Genomic DNA, 20,194 nt, shown 5'->3' on the forward strand with positions numbered 1-20,194 from the left:
AGGAATGGAGATACCTCCTGGAGGGGGTTCTGAATCCAGTGGTGATATACACTGACCATAAGAACCTAACGTATCTACAGTCTGCACAGCGACTAAATCCTCGTCAGGCCCCATGGGCCCTTTTCTTTGCCAGGTTCAATTTTCTCCTGCATTTCTGCCCAGAGAGATAAGAATGTGAAGGCAGATGCACTCTCCTGTTCCTTCGCCCCAGCAGACCAGAGTGAAGAACCTTAACATATCGATCTGTCTCGTATGGTTTATGTGGCCCAAGTCAAGGTGAAAGACATTCCTCCAGGGAAGCAAATTCTTACTTGGGGACATTGCTCAAAGTATGCTGGTCACCCTGGGGTGCGTAAGACACTTGACTTGCTGTCCCGTCATTCGGTGCATGGAGCGAACTCTACTCAGTGGACCATGACTGCCGATGCCGGCCACCACGCCCTCTCCTTTCACGTCTATGCGAGAAGGCTATGTACTAGCCGTCAGGCCCCATCCCATATACATGAATGGAGGGGGCGTGGTATGACATCAGGAGGGGGCGTGGCTGTGACATCACTATCACGGCCTCCAGCTCCGAGCATTCTGAACAAAATGTCCAGAATACTGGAGCACCGGAGTACCCCTATAAATCTTTGGCAGATAATTTGTGTCTTTATTTCTCAACATGTTTCTTACGACCCTGATGACTATTTGCTATAAAATAAGCATTGAAGTTTATACAACTTGGAATTGAAAAAATGTATAAAAATTGTGATATGGTCAAAATACTCCCCTGCCTAATAATAAACACCGTGTATATGCACACTCACACTATATGCACACTCACAGTATATGCACACTCACACTTACCTTCTAGTATAAATCTATCAGGTAGGTGCACCCAGCCCCTCCCCCCCCAGCGCCCCTGCTAGTTACTAATATATGTAATACACATCCTGGCTTGGCCCTGAGCACAGTCACAGTGAAATACTTTACAGCATCAAGCCAAGATGGCGGACATCACATCATCATGGGATGGTGGAGACATATGCAGCAGTCCTTCCATCCAGCAGGTATATTTCATGTCCATATCCCAACTATATTCTACATCCATATTATAAATGCACTGTCACGATGCCGGCTGGCAGGAGGTGGATCCTCTGTGCCAGAGAGGGATTGGCGAGGACCGCGCTAGTGGACCGGTTCTAAGCCACTACAGGTTTTCACCAGAGCCCGCCGCAAAGCGGGATGGTCTTGCTGCGGCGGTAGTGACCAGGTCGTATCCACTAGCAACGGCTCACCTCTCTGGCTGCTGAAGATACTGAAGAAAGGCGAGGTACAAGGGAGTGGGCAGTAGCAAGGTCGGACGTAGCAGAAGGTCGGGGGCAGGCGGCAAGATTCGTAGTCAGGGGAGATAGCAAAGGTACTGGTACACAGGCTATAAAACACACAATACGCTTTCACAAGGCACAAGGGCAACAAGATCCGGCAAGGGAGTGCAAGGGAGGAGACTAGATATAGCCAGGGAACAGGTGGGAACCAATTAAGCTAATTGGGCCAGGCACCAATCATTGGTGCACTGGCCCTTTAAGTCTCAGGGAGCTGGCGCGCGCGCGCCCTAGAGAGCGGAGCCGCGCGCGCCAGCACATGACAGCAGGGGACGGGAACGGGTAAGTGACCTGGGATGCGATTCGCGAGCGGGCGCGTCCCGCTGTGCGAATCGCATCCCCAACGGCCATGACAGAGCAGCGCTCCCGGTCAGCGGGACTGACCGGGGAGCTGCAGGGAAAGAGACGCCGTGAGCGCTCCGGGGAGGAGCGGGGACCCGGAGCGCTAGGCGTAACAGTACCCCCCCCCTTAGGTCTCCCCTTCTCTTTATCGGGTAACTGCCTCCCCTGGGATGAGGACACCGGGAAAGGATGGAGGGATTCCTCAACGGCAGGCAGAACCGCAGGAGTAGGAATGGGGAGAGAGGGCAGAGGGCGGGACCTGGCACGGGGCAGTGTGACACCAGGACGAGGGCCATGAGGGGACACAGAAGCTTGCCTGATGGAACTGGGAGGGGGGGAGGGGCATTTCCTGTGGCAGGCAGAGTCCTTAATGACCTTAGGGGGACCAGATACAGGAGGAACCACAGAGTTACGGCAAGGGTTACTGGGAACCGGTTTTAGACAGTTCTTGGAACAAGAGGACCCCCAACTCTTGATCTCCCCAGTGGACCAATCCAGGGTTGGGGAATGAAGTTGAAGCCAGGGAAGTCCAAGGAGAATTTCCGAGGTGCAATTGGGGAGGACCAAAAGTTCAATCCTCTCGTGGTGAGATCCGATGCTCATAAGAAGGGGCTCCGTGCGGAAACGTATGGTACAGTCCAACCTGGCTCCGTTGACCGCGGAAATGTGGAGTGGCTTGACAAGACGGGTCACCGGAATACGGAATTTATTCACAAAGGAGTCCCGAATAAAATTCCCAGAAGCTCCAGAGTCCAGGCAGGCCACGGCTGAGAGGGGAGAGCTGGCTGAAGTGGAAATCCGAACAGGTACCGTGAGACGTGGAGAAGCCGACTTGGCATCAAGAGACGCCACACCCACGAGAGCTGAGTGCGAGCGTGCGTTTCCCAGACGTGGAGGACGGATTGGGCAATCCACCAGAAAATGTTCAGTACTGGCACAGTACAGACAAAGATTCTCTTCCTTACGGCGATTCCTCTCTTCCAGGGTCAGGCGAGACCGATCCACTTGCATGGCCTCCTCGGCGGGAGGCCTAGGCGCAGATTGCAGTGGAGACTGTGGGAGAGGTGGCCAGAGATCTAAGTCTTTTTCCTGGCGGAGCTCTTGATGCCTCTCAGAAAAACGCATGTCAATGCGAGTGGCTAGATGAATGAGTTCATGCAGGCTAGCAGGAGTCTCTCGTGCGGCCAGAACATCTTTAATGTTGCTGGATAGGCCTTTTTTAAAGGTCGCGCAGAGAGCCTCATTATTCCAGGATAGTTCAGAAGCAAGAGTACGGAATTGTATGGCGTACTCGCCAACGGAGGAATTACCCTGGACCAGGTTCAGCAGGGCAGTCTCAGCAGAAGAGGCTCGGGCAGGTTCCTCAAAGACACTTCGAATTTCCGAGAAGAAGGAGTGAACAGAGGCAGTGACGGGGTCATTGCGGTCCCAGAGCGGTGTGGCCCATGACAGGGCTTTTCCAGACAGAAGGCTGACTACGAAAGCCACCTTAGACCTTTCAGTAGGAAACAGGTCCGACATCATCTCCAAGTGCAGAGAACATTGCGAAAGGAAGCCACGGCAAAACTTAGAGTCCCCATTAAATTTGTCCGGCAAAGACAGGCGGAGGCTAGGAGTGGCCACTCGCTGCGGAAGGGGTGCAGGAGCTGGCGGAGGAGATGATTGCTGATGAAGTTGCGACTGAAGTTGGTGCACAATGGTGGACATTTCTGACATCTGGTGGGTTAGATGGGCGATCTGTCGGGCTTGCTGGGCGACCACCGTGGTGATATCAGAGGCAACTGGCAGGGGAACCTCAGCGGGATCCATGGCCGGATCTACTGTCACGATGCCGGCTGGCAGGAGGTGGATCCTCTGTGCCAGAGAGGGATTGGCGAGGACCGCGCTAGTGGACCGGTTCTAAGCCACTACAGGTTTTCACCAGAGCCCGCCGCAAAGCGGGATGGTCTTGCTGCGGCGGTAGTGACCAGGTCGTATCCACTAGCAACGGCTCACCTCTCTGGCTGCTGAAGATACTGAAGAAAGGCGAGGTACAAGGGAGTGGGCAGTAGCAAGGTCGGACGTAGCAGAAGGTCGGGGGCAGGCGGCAAGATTCGTAGTCAGGGGAGATAGCAAAGGTACTGGTACACAGGCTATAAAACACACAATACGCTTTCACAAGGCACAAGGGCAACAAGATCCGGCAAGGGAGTGCAAGGGAGGAGACTAGATATAGCCAGGGAACAGGTGGGAACCAATTAAGCTAATTGGGCCAGGCACCAATCATTGGTGCACTGGCCCTTTAAGTCTCAGGGAGCTGGCGCGCGCGCGCCCTAGAGAGCGGAGCCGCGCGCGCCAGCACATGACAGCAGGGGACGGGAACGGGTAAGTGACCTGGGATGCGATTCGCGAGCGGGCGCGTTCCGCTGTGCGAATCGCATCCCCAACGGCCATGACAGAGCAGCGCTCCCGGTCAGCGGGACTGACCGGGGAGCTGCAGGGAAAGAGACGCCGTGAGCGCTCCGGGGAGGAGCGGGGACCCGGAGCGCTAGGCGTAACATGCACAATGTGTGTTATCTCCTATAACTGGGTCACATGATCATCCATATTAAATTAATGTTTTGGCTAAATGGGGGAAAATACAAAAGAAAAGAGACAGGACAGAGATTAAAGAATTCTACACAAAATTACTGCAGCCAGTGAGTAAAAGCTATGACTCTTCTCTGTATTAAGTGGTTACTACTTACCTGGGCGGTTTCCTGTAGGTATGTCCTCCTTATACTGCTTATCGCTGCTCACATCTGTCTCTTCTTCTTCCTTTATGTCTGTAGGATTAATATAGATCAGATCTTTCCCTTTAGGAATGTCCTCCTTATACTGCTCATCACCGCTCACATCTGTCTCCTCCTCCTCTTCCTTTATGTCTGTAGGATGAATGTAGATCAGATCTTTCCCTGTAGGAATGTCCTCCTTATACTGCTCATCACCACTCACATCTGTCTCCTCCTCCTCTTCCTTTATGTCTGTAGGATGAATGTAGATCAGATCTTTCCCTGTAGGAATGTCCTCCTTATACTGCTCAACAAGAGGACGGGGACACCTCTCTGGTGCTGTTCTCTTACTGGATCTGACTGTAGGGAACACATACAGAGACTGAATTAATTCTTTACATACAAATAATGAGAGGACGTGTGTATATAGTCATGTCTATTACCTGGTGATGTGAGGGGCTGCTGATCCTCCATCATGACCTGATCCTTGTACTGATCCTTGTGTCCTTCTACATACTCCCACTCCTCCATGGAGAAATAGACCGCCACGTCCTGACACCTTATAGGAACCTGATACATAATGATACAGTCATCACCCCGACCCCTCCAGTGGTGTTACTGTATAATGTCCCAGCATTCCCAGCAGTGTCACCTCTCCAATCATCACCAGACCCCTTCATTACTGTATAATGTCCCAGCATTCCCAGCAGTGTCACCTCTCCAGTCATCACCAGACCCTCCATTACTGTATAATGTCCCAGCATTCCCAGCAGTGTCACCTCTCCAGTCATCACCAGACCCCTCCATTACTGTATAATGTCCCAGCAGTGTCACCTCTCCAGTCATCACCAGACCCTCCATTACTGTATAATGTCCCAGCATTCCCAGCAGTGTCACCTCTCCAGTCATCACCAGACCCCTCCATTACTGTATAATGTCCCAGCAGTGTCACCTCTCCAGTCATCACCAGACCCCTCCATTACTGTATAATGTCCCAGCAGTGTCACCTCTCCAGTCATCACCAGACCCCTCCATTACTGTATAATGTCCCAGCAGTGTCACCTCTCCAGACATCACCAGACCCCTCCATTACTGTATAATGTCCCAGCATTCCCAGCAGTGTCACCTCTCCAGTCATCACCAGACCCCTCCATTACTGTATAATGTCCCAGCATTACCAGCAGTGTCACCTCTCCAGTCATCACCAGACCCCTCCATTACTGTATAATGTCCCAGCAGTGTCACCTCTCCAGTCAACACCAGACCCCTCAATTACTGTATAATGTCCCAGCAGTGTCACCTCTCCAGTCATCACCAGACCCCTCCATTACTGTATAATGTCCCAGCAGTGTCACCTCTCCAGTCATAACAAGACCCCTCCATTACGGTATAATGTCCCAGCATTCCCAGCAGTGTCACCTCTCTAGTCATCACCAGACCCCTCCATTACTGTATAATGTCCCAGCAGTGTCACCTCTCCAATCACCAGTCCCCTCCATTACTGTATAATGTCCCAGCAGTGTCACCTCTCCAGTCATCACCAGACCCCTCCATTACTGTATAAAGTCCCAGCAGTGTCACCTCTCCAGTCATCACCAGACCCCTCCATTACTGTATAATGTCCCAGCATTCCCAGCAGTGTCACCTCTCCAATCATCACCAGTCCCCTCCATTACTGTATAATGTCCCAGCAGTGTCACCTCTCCAGTCATCACCAGACCCCTCTATTACTGTATAATGTCCCAGCATTCCCAGCAATGTCACCTCTCCAGTCATCACCAGACCCCTCCATTACTGTATAATGTCCCAGCATTCCCAGCAATGTCACCTCTCCAGTCATCACCAGACCCCTCCATTACTGTATAATGTCCCAGCATTCCCAGCAGTGTCACCTCTCCAGTCATCACCAGACCCCTCCATTACTGTATAATGTCCCAGCATTCCCAGCAGTGTCACCTCTCCAGTCATCACCAGACCCCTCCATTACTGTATAATGTCCCAGCAGTGTCACCTCTCCAGTCATCACCAGACCCCTCCATTACTGTATAATGTCCCAGCAGTGTCACCTCTCCAGTCATCACCAGACCCCTCCATTACTGTATAATGTCCCAGCAGTGTCACCTCTCCAGTCATGACCAGACCCCTCCATTACTGTATAATGTCCCAGCAGTGCCACCTCTCCAGTCATCACCAGACCCCTCCATTACTGTATAATGTCCCAGCAGTGTCACCTCTCCAGTCATCACCAGACCCCTCCATTACTGTATAATGTCCCAGCATTCCCAGCAGTGTCACCTCTCCAGTCATCACCAGACCCATCCATTACTGTATAATGTCTCAGCATTCCCAGCAGTGTCACCTCTCCAGTCATCACCAGACCCCTCCATTACTGTATAATGTCCCAGCAGTGTCCTCTCCAGTCATCACCAGACCCCTCCATTACTGTATAATGTCCCAGCAGTGTCACCTCTCCAGTCATCACCAGACCCCTCCATTACTGTATAATGTCCCAGCAGTGTCACCTCTCCAGTCATCACCAGACCCCTCAATTACTGTATAATGTCCCAGCAGTGTCACCTTTCCAGTCATCACCAGACCCCTCCATTACTGTATAATGTCCCAGCAGTGTCACCTCTCCAGTCATCATCAGACCCCTCCATTACTGTATAATGTCCCAGCATTCCCAGCAGTGTCACCTCTCCAGTCATCACCAGACCCCTCCATTACTGTATAATGTCCCAGCAGTGTCACCTCCCCAGTCATCACCAGACCCCTCCATTACTGTATAATGTCCCAGCAGGGTCACCTCTCCAGTCATCACCAGACCCCTCCATACTGTATAATGTCCCAGCAGTGTCACCTCTCCAGTCATCACCAGACCCCTCCATTACTGTATAATGTCCCAGCAGTGTCACCTCTCCAGTCATCACCAGACCCCTCCATTACTGTATAATGTCCCAGCAGTGTCACCTCTCCAGTCATCACCAGACCCCTCCATTACTGTATAATGTCCCAGCAGTGTCACCTCTCCAGTCATCACCAGATCCTCCATTACTGTATAATGTCCCAGCAGTGTCACCTTTCCAGTCATCACCAGACCCCTCCATTACTGTATAATGTCCCAGCAGTGTCACCTCTCCAGTCATCATCAGACCCCTCCATTACTGTATAATGTCTCAGCATTCCCAGCAGTGTCACCTCTCCAGTCATCACCAGACCCCTCCATTACTGTATAATGTCCCAGCAGTGTGACCTCTCCAGTCATCACCAGACCCCTTCATTACTGTATAATGTCCCAGCAGTGTCACCTCTCCAGTCATCACCAGACCCCTCCATTACTGTATAATGTCCCAGCAGTGTCACCTCTCCAGTCATCACCAGACCCCTCCATTACTGTATAATGTCCCAGTATTCCCAGCAGTGTCACCTCTCCAGTCATGACCAGACCCCTCCATTACTGTATAATGTCCTAGCAGTGTAACCTCTCCAGTCATCACCAGACCCCTCCATTACTGTATAATGTCCCAGCATTCCCAGCAGTGTCACCTCTCCAGTCATCACCAGACCCCTCCATTACTGTATAATGTCCCAGCATTCCCAGCAGTGTCACCTCTCCAGTCATCACCAGACCCCTCCATTACTGTATAATGTCCCAGCAGTGTCACCTCTCCAGTCATCACCAGACCCCTCCATTACTGTATAATGTCTCAGCATTCCCAGCAGTGTCACCTCTCCAGTCATCACCAGACCCCTCCATTACTGTATAATGTCCCAGCAGTGTCACCTCTCCAGTCATCACCAGACCCCTCCATTACTGTATAATGTCCCAGCAGTGTCACCTCTCCAGTCATCACCAGACCCCTCCATTACTGTATAATGTCCCAGCATTCCCAGCAGTGTCACCTCTCCAGTCATCACCAGACCCCTCCATTACTGTATAATGTCCCAGCAGTGTTACCTCTCCAGTCACCACCAGACCCCCCCATTACTGTATAATGTCCCAGCAGTGTCACCTCTCCAGTCACCACCAGACCCCTCCATTACTGTATAATGTCCCAGCATTCCCAGCAGTGTCACCTCTCCAGTCATCACCAGACCCCTCCATTACTGTATAATGTCCCAGCAGTGTCACCTCTCCAGTCATCACCAGACCCCTCCATTACTGTATAATGTCCCAGCAGTGTCACCTCTCCAGTCATCACCAGACCCCTCCATTACTGTATAATGTCCCAGCATTCCCAGCAGTGTCACCTCTCCAGTCATCACCAGACTCCTCCATTACTGTATAATGTCCCAGCAGTGTCACCTCTCCAGTCATCATCAGACCCCTCCATTACTGTATAATGTCCCAGCATTCCCAGCAGTGTCACCTCTCCAGTCATCACCAGACCCCTCCATTACTGTATAATGTACCAGCAGTGTCACCTCTCCAGTCATCACCAGACCCCTCCATTACTGTATAATGTCCCAGCAGTGTCACCTCTCCAGTCATCACCAGACCCCTCCATTACTGTATAATGTCCCAGCAGGGTCACCTCTCCAGTCATCACCAGACCCCTCCATTACTGTATAATGTACCAGCAGTGTCACCTCTCCAGCCATCACCAGACCCCTCCATTACTGTATAATGTCCCAGCAGTGTCACCTCTCCAGCCATCACCAGACCCCTCCATTACTGTATAATGTCCCAGCATTCCCAGCAGTGTCACCTCTCCAGTCATCACCAGACCCTCCATTACTGTATAATGTACCAGCAGTGTCACCTCTCCAGTCATCACCAGACCCCTCCATTACTGTATAATGTCCCAGTATTCCCAGCAGTGTCACCTCTCCAGTCATCACCAGACCCCTCCATTACTGTATAATGTCCCAGCAGTGTCACCTCTCCAGTCATCACCAGACCCCTCCATTACTGTATAATGTCCCAGCAGTGTCACCTCTCCAGTCATCACCAGACCCCTCCATTACTGTATAATGTCCCAGCAGTGTCACCTCTCCAGTCATCACCAGACCCCTCCATTACTGTATAATGTCCCAGCAGTGTCACCTCTCCAGTCATCACCAGACCCCTCCATTACTGTATAATGTCCCAGCATTCCCAGCAGTGTCACCTCTCCAGTCATCACCAGACCCCTCCATTACTGTATAATGTCCCAGCAGTGTCACCTCTCCAGTCATCACCAGACCCCTCCATTACTGTATAATGTCCCAGCAGTGTCACCTCTCCAGTCATCACCAGACCCCTCCATTACTGTATAATGTCCCAGCAGTGTCACCTCTCCAGTCATCTCCAGACCCCTCCATTACTGTATAATGTCCCAGCAGTGTCACCTCTCCAGTCATCACCAGACCCCTCCATTACTGTATAATGTCCCAGCAGTGTCACCTCTCCAGTCATCACCAGACCCCTCCATTACTGTATAATGTCCCAGCAGTGTCACCTCTCCAGTCATCACCAGACCCCTCCATTACTGTATAATGTCCCAGCATTCCCAGCAGTGTCACCTCTCCAGTCATCACCAGACCCCTCCATTACTGTATAATGTCCCAGCAGTGTCACCTCTCCAGTCATCACCAGACCCCTCCATTACTGTATAATGTCCCAGCAGTGTCACCTCTCCAGTCATCACCAGACCCCTCCATTACTGTATAATGTCCCAGCAGTGTCACCTCTCCAGTCATCACCAGACCCCTCCATTACTGTATAATGTCCCAGCATTCCCATCAGTGTCACCTCTCCAGTCATCACCAGACCCCTCCATTACTGTATAATGTCCCAGCAGTGTCACCTCTCCAGTCATCACCAGACCCCTCCATTACTGTATAATGTCCCGGCAGTGTCACCTCTCCAGTCATCACCAGACCCCTCCATTACTGTATAATGTCCCAGCAGTGTCACCTCTCCAGTCATCACCAGACCCCTCCATTACTGTATAATGTCCCAGCAGTGTCACCTCTCCAGTCATCACCAGACCCCTCCATTACTGTATAATGTCCCAGCAGTGTCACCTCTCCAGTCATCACCAGACCCCTCCATTACTGTATAATGTCCCAGCAGTGTCACCTCTCCAGTCATCACCAGACCCCTCCATTGCTGTATAATGTCCCAGCAGTGTCACCTCTCCAGTCATCACCAGACCCCTCCCCATTACTGTATAATGTCCCAGCAGGGTCACCTCTCCAGTCAGCAGCTCCATCATCTTGTTGATGAGTTCTCGGATCTTCTGTTCATCCATTTCCTCATGTATCAGGGAGTGAGGTGGGGGCCCCGGGATTGGGCTCAGGGTTCTTCCCCATCCTTCACACTCAGGGGCCCGACAGCGCCCACTAGAGGACTTCATCACTACTGTGTAATCCTGTGTATAGAGAGACTCATTAATATCACTACATATGTGGTGGCCCAGTACAGAATATGCCATTCTGTACCCCTGTCAGTCCTATCAGGTGGACTCAGTCCATGTCCCCTGGCCTCACACTCCTCAGGAATCTTTTACAACCTAAAGTTATATCTGAGTTAATGTAACGCTGTGTGTTGTAATACTATGTCATTGTGCCTTTAAATACTGTTGCTAAGGGTTATGTAACCAAGGAAGGTGTAAGGTGAATAGGTGACTTATATGGGAAAAAGGATTCCTCCAAATTGCTCCCATAAATACCTGTGAGGAGTCAGTTTAGTTGCAGTTTAGCTGAGGTACAGCTTGAGTAAAGTTGTCTGGTGTTCCTGAGGGAGGCCCAAGGCCTAGTCGCATCTACTACCAGTTCACCCCTGCAGGTGAAAGTCAAAGCCTGGCGGTAAGCACAAATACAGGGGAGAAGTCTAGTCAAGATAGTCAAGTGTCATTTATCAAAGTCAGCGTGGGTTGTACAAGTCAGTCCAAGTTCACTACAAGTCCCAGCAAGCCAATAAGCTTCATAAAGTTCACCTTACATCTCATTGGGCTTAAACTGAGCTGTAAAGACTTTAACACCTTGTCTGCCTCAGTAAAAAGCCGTTATTCCGTAACCTTGCAACGGAGTGATTAATTACCCTGCGCCTGGCCCAGGAATCATCATCTATACTAGGAATCGACCGATATCGATTTTTTAGGGCCGATACCGATAATCGGTGGAGGTTAGGGCCGATAGCCGATAACTTATACCGGAATATCAGTATTAGTTATCGGCTATTTATCCAGCCTAAACTCCCCCCCCCCCCCGCCCCCCACCGCGACACCGCTGCAGTTCATTAATTTAAAGCGGGCGCTTTAAATCAATGAAATGCAGTGGCTTTTGCGGTGCCATAGGCCGCCGCCGCCACCCGCTTCTCTCTCCCTGCCTGTCCGGGGGTCCTCCTGAGTCCTATCACCGCCAGCGCCCCCCACCGCACCGCCCCGGCCCCATTGCCTCCCCCATCCCTGGTTTTATAATTACCTGTTCCCGGGGTCCACTCTACATCTGGCTGCGGTGGCGTCCTCCTGAGCTGTCACTGTGCGTACTGATGGTGACGTCGCATTGAGAACGTCAATCGTCATTGCGCACAGCGTAACGCAGAACGCCGCAGGAGCCAGAAGTAGCGTGGACCCCGGGAACAGTTAATTATAAAATCGGGGATGGAGGAGGCAATGGGGCCGGGGCGGTGTGGTGGGTTGGTTGGGGGGCGGTCACGGTGTGGTGGGAGCGGTGCGGGGGCGGGGCATTATCAAATTATCGGCAAGGTACCGACCAAAATTGTGAAGATCGGCCGATAATATCGGCCAAACCAATAATCGGTCGATCCCTAATCTATACCTCGGGTGGTGAATTAGGTAAACCATGCCTTGGCGTCACGATCACAAAGGATTAATACCATCTGCCCTTCCATACCCATCACCACACAGAATCCCTCACCTCTCCAGTCATATCCATCTGTTATTACATAGATAAGAATGAGGTCATGTGACATCACTCCCAGAATCCCTCACCTCTCCAGTCATGTCCATCTGTTATTACATAGATAAGAATGAGGTCATGTGACATCACTCCCAGAATCCCTCACCTCTCCAGTCATATCCATCTGTTATTACATAGATAAGAATGAGGTCATGTGACATCACTCCCAGAATCCCTCACCTCTCCAGTCATGTCCATCTGTTATTACATAGATAAGAATGAGGTCATGCGACATCACTCCCAGAATCCCTCACCTCTCCAGTCATATCCATCTATTATTACATTGATAAGAATGAGGTCATGTGACATCACTCCCAGAATCCCTCACCTCTCCAGTCATATCCATCTGTTATTCCATAGATAAGAATGAGGTCATGTGACATCACTCTCAGAATCCCTCACCTCTCCAGTCATATCCATCTGTTATTACATAGATAAGAATGAGGTCATGTGACATCACTCCCAGAATCCCTCACCTCTCCAGTCATATCCATCTGTTATTACATAGATATGAATGAGGTCATGCGACGTCACTCCCAGAATCCCTCACCTCTCCAGTCATATCCATCTGTTATTACAAAGATAAGAATGAGGTCATGTGACGTCACTCCCAGAATCCCTCACCTCTCCAGTCATATCCATCTATTATTACATTGATAAGAATGAGGTCATGTGACATCACTCCCAGAATCCCTCACCTCTCCAGTCATATCCATCTGTTATTCCATAGATAAGAATGAGGTCATGTGACATCACTCCCAGAATCCCTCACCTTTCCAGTCATATCCATCTGTTATTACATAGATAAGAATGAGGTCATGTGACATCACTCCCAGAATCCCTCACCTCTCCAGTCATATCATCTGTTATTACATAGATAAGAATGAGGTCATGTGACATCACTCCCAGAATCCCTCACCTCTCCAGTCATATCCATCTGTTATTCCATAGATAAGAATGAGGTCATGTGACATCACTCCCAGAATCCCTCACCTCTCCAGTCATATCCATCTGTTATTACATAGATAAGAATGAGGTCATGTGATATCACTCCCATAATCCCTCACCTCTCCAGTCATATCCATCTGTTATTACATAGATAAGAATGAGGTCATGTGACATCACTCCCAGAATCCCTCACCTCTCCAGTAAGCCGGAAGAGTATCTGTAGGGTGAGGTTTATGATCCTGTCGGCCATCTTGTTCCTGTCTCTCTCCATGGTTGATGGGTCATCCAGGAGAATTATCTTATATAGAAGATATCAGCAGAGGATCCTGGATTGGAGAAACCTGAAGGGAAGAAGAGGAGACGATGAGAAATGGCGGCTGCTAATAGAAACAACAACAGACGGAGAAAGAGACAAATACACAGAAAGTTCTGGATCTTGTGATTTTCTTCCTTTAGTCATAAAACCTTGTGGACCTGAAGGGGTTAATAGTAATGTCCCCTCCCCCAGCGCTCCTGATGTCACCACAACCGTATATACCTCCACCTGCAGACTGTACAGGAGCCGTGTGCTTACAGGACCTGCGATGATGTCACTGTCATGTGATCAGTCACATGGAGGAGGAGGAGTCACATGATCAGGGGCTGCTGCTCTAGGCTCATCTGCTCAGTGTATGCAGGACTCTGCTGTGCTGGTTGTGATCGCTGCTGGATGAGCTGAAGTTATGTGTATGCAGCAGAGCTGTGTGTGTGTGTGTGTGTGATGTGCGTGGTGCAGAGCTGTGTATGTGTGTGTTATATATGTCTGCAGCAGAGCTGTGTGTAATGTGCATGTAGCTGCGCTGTATGTGTACACAGTAGAGCTGTATATGTGTAATGTGCATGTAGCTGAGCTGTATGTGTACACAGTAGAGCTGTATATGTGTAATGTACATGTAGCTGAGCTGTATGTGTACACAGTAGAGCTGTATATGTGTAATGTGCATGTAGCTGAGCTGTATGTGTACACAGTAGAGCTGTATATGTGTAATGTACATGTAGCTGAGCTGTATGTGTACACAGTAGAGCTGTGTGTAATGTGCATGTAGCTGAGCTGTATGTGTACACAGTAGAGCTGTATATGTGTAATGTACATGTAGCTGAGCTGTATGTGTACACAGTAGAGCTGTATATGTGTAATGTACATGTAGCTGAGCTGTATGTGTACACAGTAGAGCTGTATATGTGTAATGTGCATGTAGCTGAGCTGTATGTGTACACAGTAGAGCTGTATATGTGTAATGTACATGTAGCTGAGCTGTATGTGTACACAGTAGAGCTGTATATGTGTAATGTGCATGTAGCTGAGCTGTATGTGTACACAGTAGAGCTGTATATGTGTAATGTACATGTAGCTGAGCTGTATGTGTACACAGTAGAGCTGTATGTGTGTAATGTACATGTAGCTGAGCTGTATGTGTACACAGTAGAGCTGTATATGTGTAATGTACATGTAGCTGAGCTGTATGTGTACACAGTAGGGCTGTATATGTGTAATGTACATGTAGCTGAGCTGTATGTGTACACAGTAGTGCTGTATATGTGTAATGTGCATGTAGCTGAGCTGTATGTGTACACAGTAGAGCTGTATATGTGTAATGTACATGTAGCTGAGCTGTATGTGTACACAGTAGAGCTGTATATGTGTAATGTACATGTAGCTGAGCTGTATGTGTACACAGTAGAGCTGTATATGTGTAATGTACATGTAGCTGAGCTGTATGTGCACACAGTAGAGCTGTATATGTGTAATGTACATGTAGCTGAGCTGTATGTGCACACAGTAGAGCTGTATATGTGTAATGTACATGTAGCTGAGCTGTATGTGTACACAGTAGAGCTGTATATGTGTAATGTGCATGTAGCGGAGCTGTATGTGTACACAGTAGAGCTGTATATGTGTAATGTGCATGTAGCTGAGCTGTATGTGTACACAGTAGAGCTGTATATGTGTAATGTACATGTAGCTGAGCTGTATGTGTACACAGTAGAGCTGTATATGTGTAATGTACATGTAGCTGAGCTGTATGTGTACACAGTAGAGCTGTATATGTGTAATGTACATGTAGCTGAGCTGTATGTGTACACAGTAGAGCTGTATATGTGTAATGTACATGTAGCTGAGCTGTATGTGTACACAGTAGAGCTGTATATGTGTAATGTACATGTAGCTGAGCTGTATGTGTACACAGTAGAGCTGTATATGTGTAATGTACATGTAGCTGAGCTGTATGTGTACACAGTAGAGCTGTATATGTGTAATGTACATGTAGCTGAGCTGTATGTGTACACAGTAGAGCTGTATATGTGTAATGTACATGTAGCTGAGCTGTATGTGTACACAGTAGAGCTGTATATGTGTAATGTACATGTAGCTGAGCTGTATGTGTACACAGTAGAGCTGTATATGTGTAATGTACATGTAGCTGAGCTGTATGTGTACACAGTAGAGCTGTATATGTGTAATGTACATGTAGCTGAGCTGTATGTGTACACAGTAGAGCTGTATATGTGTAATGTGCATGTAGCTGAGCTGTATGTGTACACAGTAGAGCTGTATATGTGTAATGTGCATGTAGCTGAGCTGTATGTGTACACAGTAGAGCTGTATATGTGTAATGTACATGTAGCTGAGCTGTATGTGTATACAGTAGAGCTGTATATGTGTAATGTACATGTAGCTGAGCTGTATGTGTACACAGTAGAGCTGTATATGTGTAATGTGCATGTAGCTGAGCTGTATGTGTACACAGTAGAGCTGTATATGTGTAATGTGCATGTAGCTGAGCTGTATGTGTACACAGTAGAGCTGTATATGTGTAATGTACATGTAGCTGAGCTGTATGTGTACACAGTAGAGCTGTATATGTGTAATGTACATGTAGCTGAGCTGTATGTGTACATAGTAGAGCTGTATATGTGTAATGTACATGTAGCTGAGCTGTATGTGTACACAGTAGAGCTGTATATGTGTAATGTGCATGTAGCTGAGCTGTATGTGTATACAGTAGAGCTGTATATGTGTAATGTACATGTAGCTGAGCTGTATGTGTATACAGTAGAGCTGTATATGTGTAATGTACATGTAGCTGAGCTGTATGTTTATACAGTAGAGCTGTATATGTGTAATGTACATGTAGCTGAGCTGTATGTGTACACAGTAGAGCTGTATATGTGTAATGTACAAGTAGCTGAGCTGTATGTGTACACAGTAGAGCTGTATATGTGTAATGTACATGTAGCTGAGCTGTATGTGTACACAGTAGAGCTGTATATGTGTAATGTGCATGTAGCTGAGCTGTATGTGTACACAGTAGAGCTGTATATGTGTAATGTGCACGTAGCTGAGCTGTATGTGTACACAGTAGAGCTGTGTATGTGGAATGTGCATGTAGCTGAGCTGTATGTGTACACAGTAGAGCTGTATATGTGTAATGTACATGTAGCTGAGCTGTATGTGTACACAGTAGAGCTGTATATGTGTAATGTGCATGTAGCTGAGCTGTATGTGTACACAGTAGTGCTGTATATGTGTAATGTACATGTAGCTGAGCTGTATGTGTACACAGTAGAGCTGTATATGTGTAATGTACATGTAGCTGAGCTGTATGTGTACACAGTAGAGCTGTATATGTGTAATGTACATGTAGCTGAGCTGTATGTGTACACAGTAGAGCTGTATATGTGTGAATCATGTATAACTTCCTATATACACAGACATACGGTAGATATTATCGCACTATATCACACTGTCCGCTCTTTGTGCACTGATACTATATCAGTTATTGGGGGTCTCTTAGATGAAGATACAGAGGGAGGAGGAGAAGATACCGAGGGAGGAGGAGGAGATGCAGAGGGAGGAGGAGAAAAATGGGAGGAGAAGATACAGGTGCGGACGGCAGCAACAGCAGGTGAGTTTTGTACCTTCTGCTGTTGCATAAGTACAACTCCCAGCATGCACAGCCTAGTGGGAGTTGTAGTAATGCAACAGCTGGAGGCACACAACTACAACTCCCAGCATGCTTTTTGCTCTGTATGTTAGGAGTTGGAGCTATGTAACAGCTATTGGCACTTTTTCCCCCTAGCTGTTGCAAAACTGCAACTCCCAGCATGCCAAATGATGTCCTTCCCTTCTGAGCCCTGCCGTGCGCCCGCTGAACACTTTATGTCCACATATGAGGTATTTCTATTACTCAGGAGAAATAGTGTTACACATGTTGGGGGGCTTTTTCTTCTTTTACCCCTTGTAAGAATGAAAAATTAGATGTTACTAGAGCATTTTAGTGTAAAATATAAAATGTCTCATTTTCATGGCCCACTGTTATAAAATTGTGTCAAACACCAGAGGGGTGTAAATGCTCACTGAACCCTTAAAGGACAACTGCAGCGGTATGACACTTATCCCCTGTCCACAGGATAGGGGATAAGTGTTTGATTGCGGGGGGTCTGACCGCTGGGACCCCCCTCGATCGCCCTAACGGGGCGCCGACATTAGCGCTCATGGTGACGTAGCGTCGACCTAGAGGTCGACGGTGACGCCCCGTCTCCTCCCCGTCCCCATACAGTTCTATGGGGGAGACACGAACTTTGCCTACCCGCCTCTCCCATAGAGATGTATGGAGGAGGCCTGCCGGCTGCAACGTCATGCTGCGGCTGGCACGCCCCCTGCACGGGACAGCCGCGGCCCCGTACAGGAGATCACAGGGGGTCCGTGCGGTCGGACCCCCCGCGATCAAACACTTATCCCCTATCCTGTGGCTAGGGGATAAGTGTTAATCACGCTGCAGATGTCCTTTAATGCATTCCTTGAGGGATGAAGTTTTCAAAATCATTTCACGAGGGGGGTTTCCACTAGGGGGTGTGAATCGGCAAGAATTTGGCGATACGATACGTATCGCGCTACACGTATGACGATACGATATATCCCGATTCTGTTTACGTGACGATATATCGCGATATATCCCGATTCTGTCTCAAAAACAAATGTCTTTTACACTTTTATTAAAACTTTATTTCTTTTTTTATACACTTTATTACACTTTTAGGAGGAATCATTAGATTCCTCAGACAGATGAATAGAGTTCTATAGAGCTCCATTGATCTGCGATCCATTGATAGAGTCTAGTCAAGCCAGGATCTATCAATGACAGAGCCACGGGACAGCAGGAAGCAGAGGTAAGCCCTCCGACTACCTCCACAGTGGATCGCCCGGCCGCGATCACGCTGCTGGGGGGGCAATTCACCCCACTAGCCCACCAGGGAGCATTCACAGATCCCTTTAGACGCCGCTCTCAGCTTTGACAGCGGCGATCTAAAGGGTTAATAGCCAGCCGCGGCGATCGCCGCATGCTGGCTATTAGCGGCGGCCCCCAGCCACTGAAAGCAGCCGGGGGCTGTAGAGTATGGAGCGGGCAGGAGTCCAGAGCCCGCTCCATGCAGACTGCTGAGAGCAACATGCCGGATATTAGCGGCGGTGATGCATCAGCGGCCCCGGCTACGGAAATCAGCCGGTGGCCGCAGAGTACGGAACGGGCACAAGTCGGGAGCCCGCTCCATACACCCTGAGCGACGCCGTGTCAGATCCAGCCCTGCTTGCACGAGCCGGAAAAATTCACCTGCCCGGCCCCCGGAACTGCATGTCCCGGGCGTCAGGAGATGCAAATTCCACATCCCTAAAAGGATCGATTCAAAAATATTTTTTCTTACATCCCTAGTTTCCACTGTCTTGGCACATGGGGGCTTTCTAAGTGTGACCAAATTCTATCAAATGCCAAATGTTGCTCCTTTCCTTCTGAGCCCTGTTGTGCGCCTACACAGCACTTTATGTCCACATATGGGGTATTTCAGTGTTTGGAGGAAATATTATTATTTTTTTTAAACTGTTTTTATTGCAATGTAAGTGCTCAACACAATAAATACAGACGGAGAGTATCAAAAGCTGGCGGTGAGAAATACAGGTATCATCCGACACCGTGCCGGAAAAAGGATGATCATTCATCAGCATGACACGAGCAGTTACATCAGCAATGAATCAACTAAAACACAGAAAACATTAAAACCAACCACCGTTTGGTGGGAACGCAAGAACTATGGAAAGGGAAACAAAGACAAACACAAAGACGAGACACTACAAACGCAAAAACACCACACAAATCCGTCCAGGTCAGGGAGGAAGGGGGAAGAGGAAGAGGGAGATGAGAAGGAGAGTGAGAAAAGAAAAAAAAAAAAAGGGGGGGGGGGGGGGGGAAAGAGAAAGTAAGGGGGAAAGGAGAAAGAGAAACAAAGAAGGGGGGAAATATCAGCCTAGGTCAGACGAGAAAAGAGAAATCAAGTAGCCGGGGAAGAAGACTGTGATAGAATGAGGACTCTTGCTGCCAAGAACCTGGATACCGTGTATTGAGCATGGGGGGAGGCACACCAGGACGCCCATATTTTATAGAACTTGGCAGGGTTCTTACGATGTTTGTAAACCAGATACTCATAGTTCACTGAGGTGTTCACGAGGGCCTTCCAACCAGCAACCGTGGGAGTCCTAGAGTACATCCAACGCAATGCTATGGCCTTGCGTGCAAGGAAGAGAACCTCCCTGAGGAAGATGATCTCAGTTGGCGACCACAGTTCCTCATCAAAAAGACCCAAAAGGCAGTGCCTCGGGAGCATCTGCACTGGTCGTCGAGTTAAGGAATTAAGAAACTGTATCACCTCGGACCAGAATGATGCTATATAATGGCAGGACCACATCATGTGCATAAAGTCAGTCAGGATGTCCACAACGGTGGCAAGATGAGTCTGGGCGCCTACCCATTTTAGTCAAGCGTATCGGGGTGAGGTACGACTGGTGGA

At 49.0% G+C, this 20,194-nt stretch overlaps 1 pseudogene; it reads right to left on the reverse strand.

The window, feature by feature from the left end:
* LOC130306824 (uncharacterized) overlaps positions 1-20,194 on the reverse strand; it is a 77,673-nt pseudogene that overhangs the window by 13,038 nt on the left and 44,441 nt on the right.

Source organism: Hyla sarda, chromosome 1 (genome assembly GCF_029499605.1).
Source record: "Hyla sarda isolate aHylSar1 chromosome 1, aHylSar1.hap1, whole genome shotgun sequence".
In the NCBI taxonomy this organism is placed as follows: Eukaryota; Metazoa; Chordata; class Amphibia; order Anura; family Hylidae; genus Hyla; species Hyla sarda.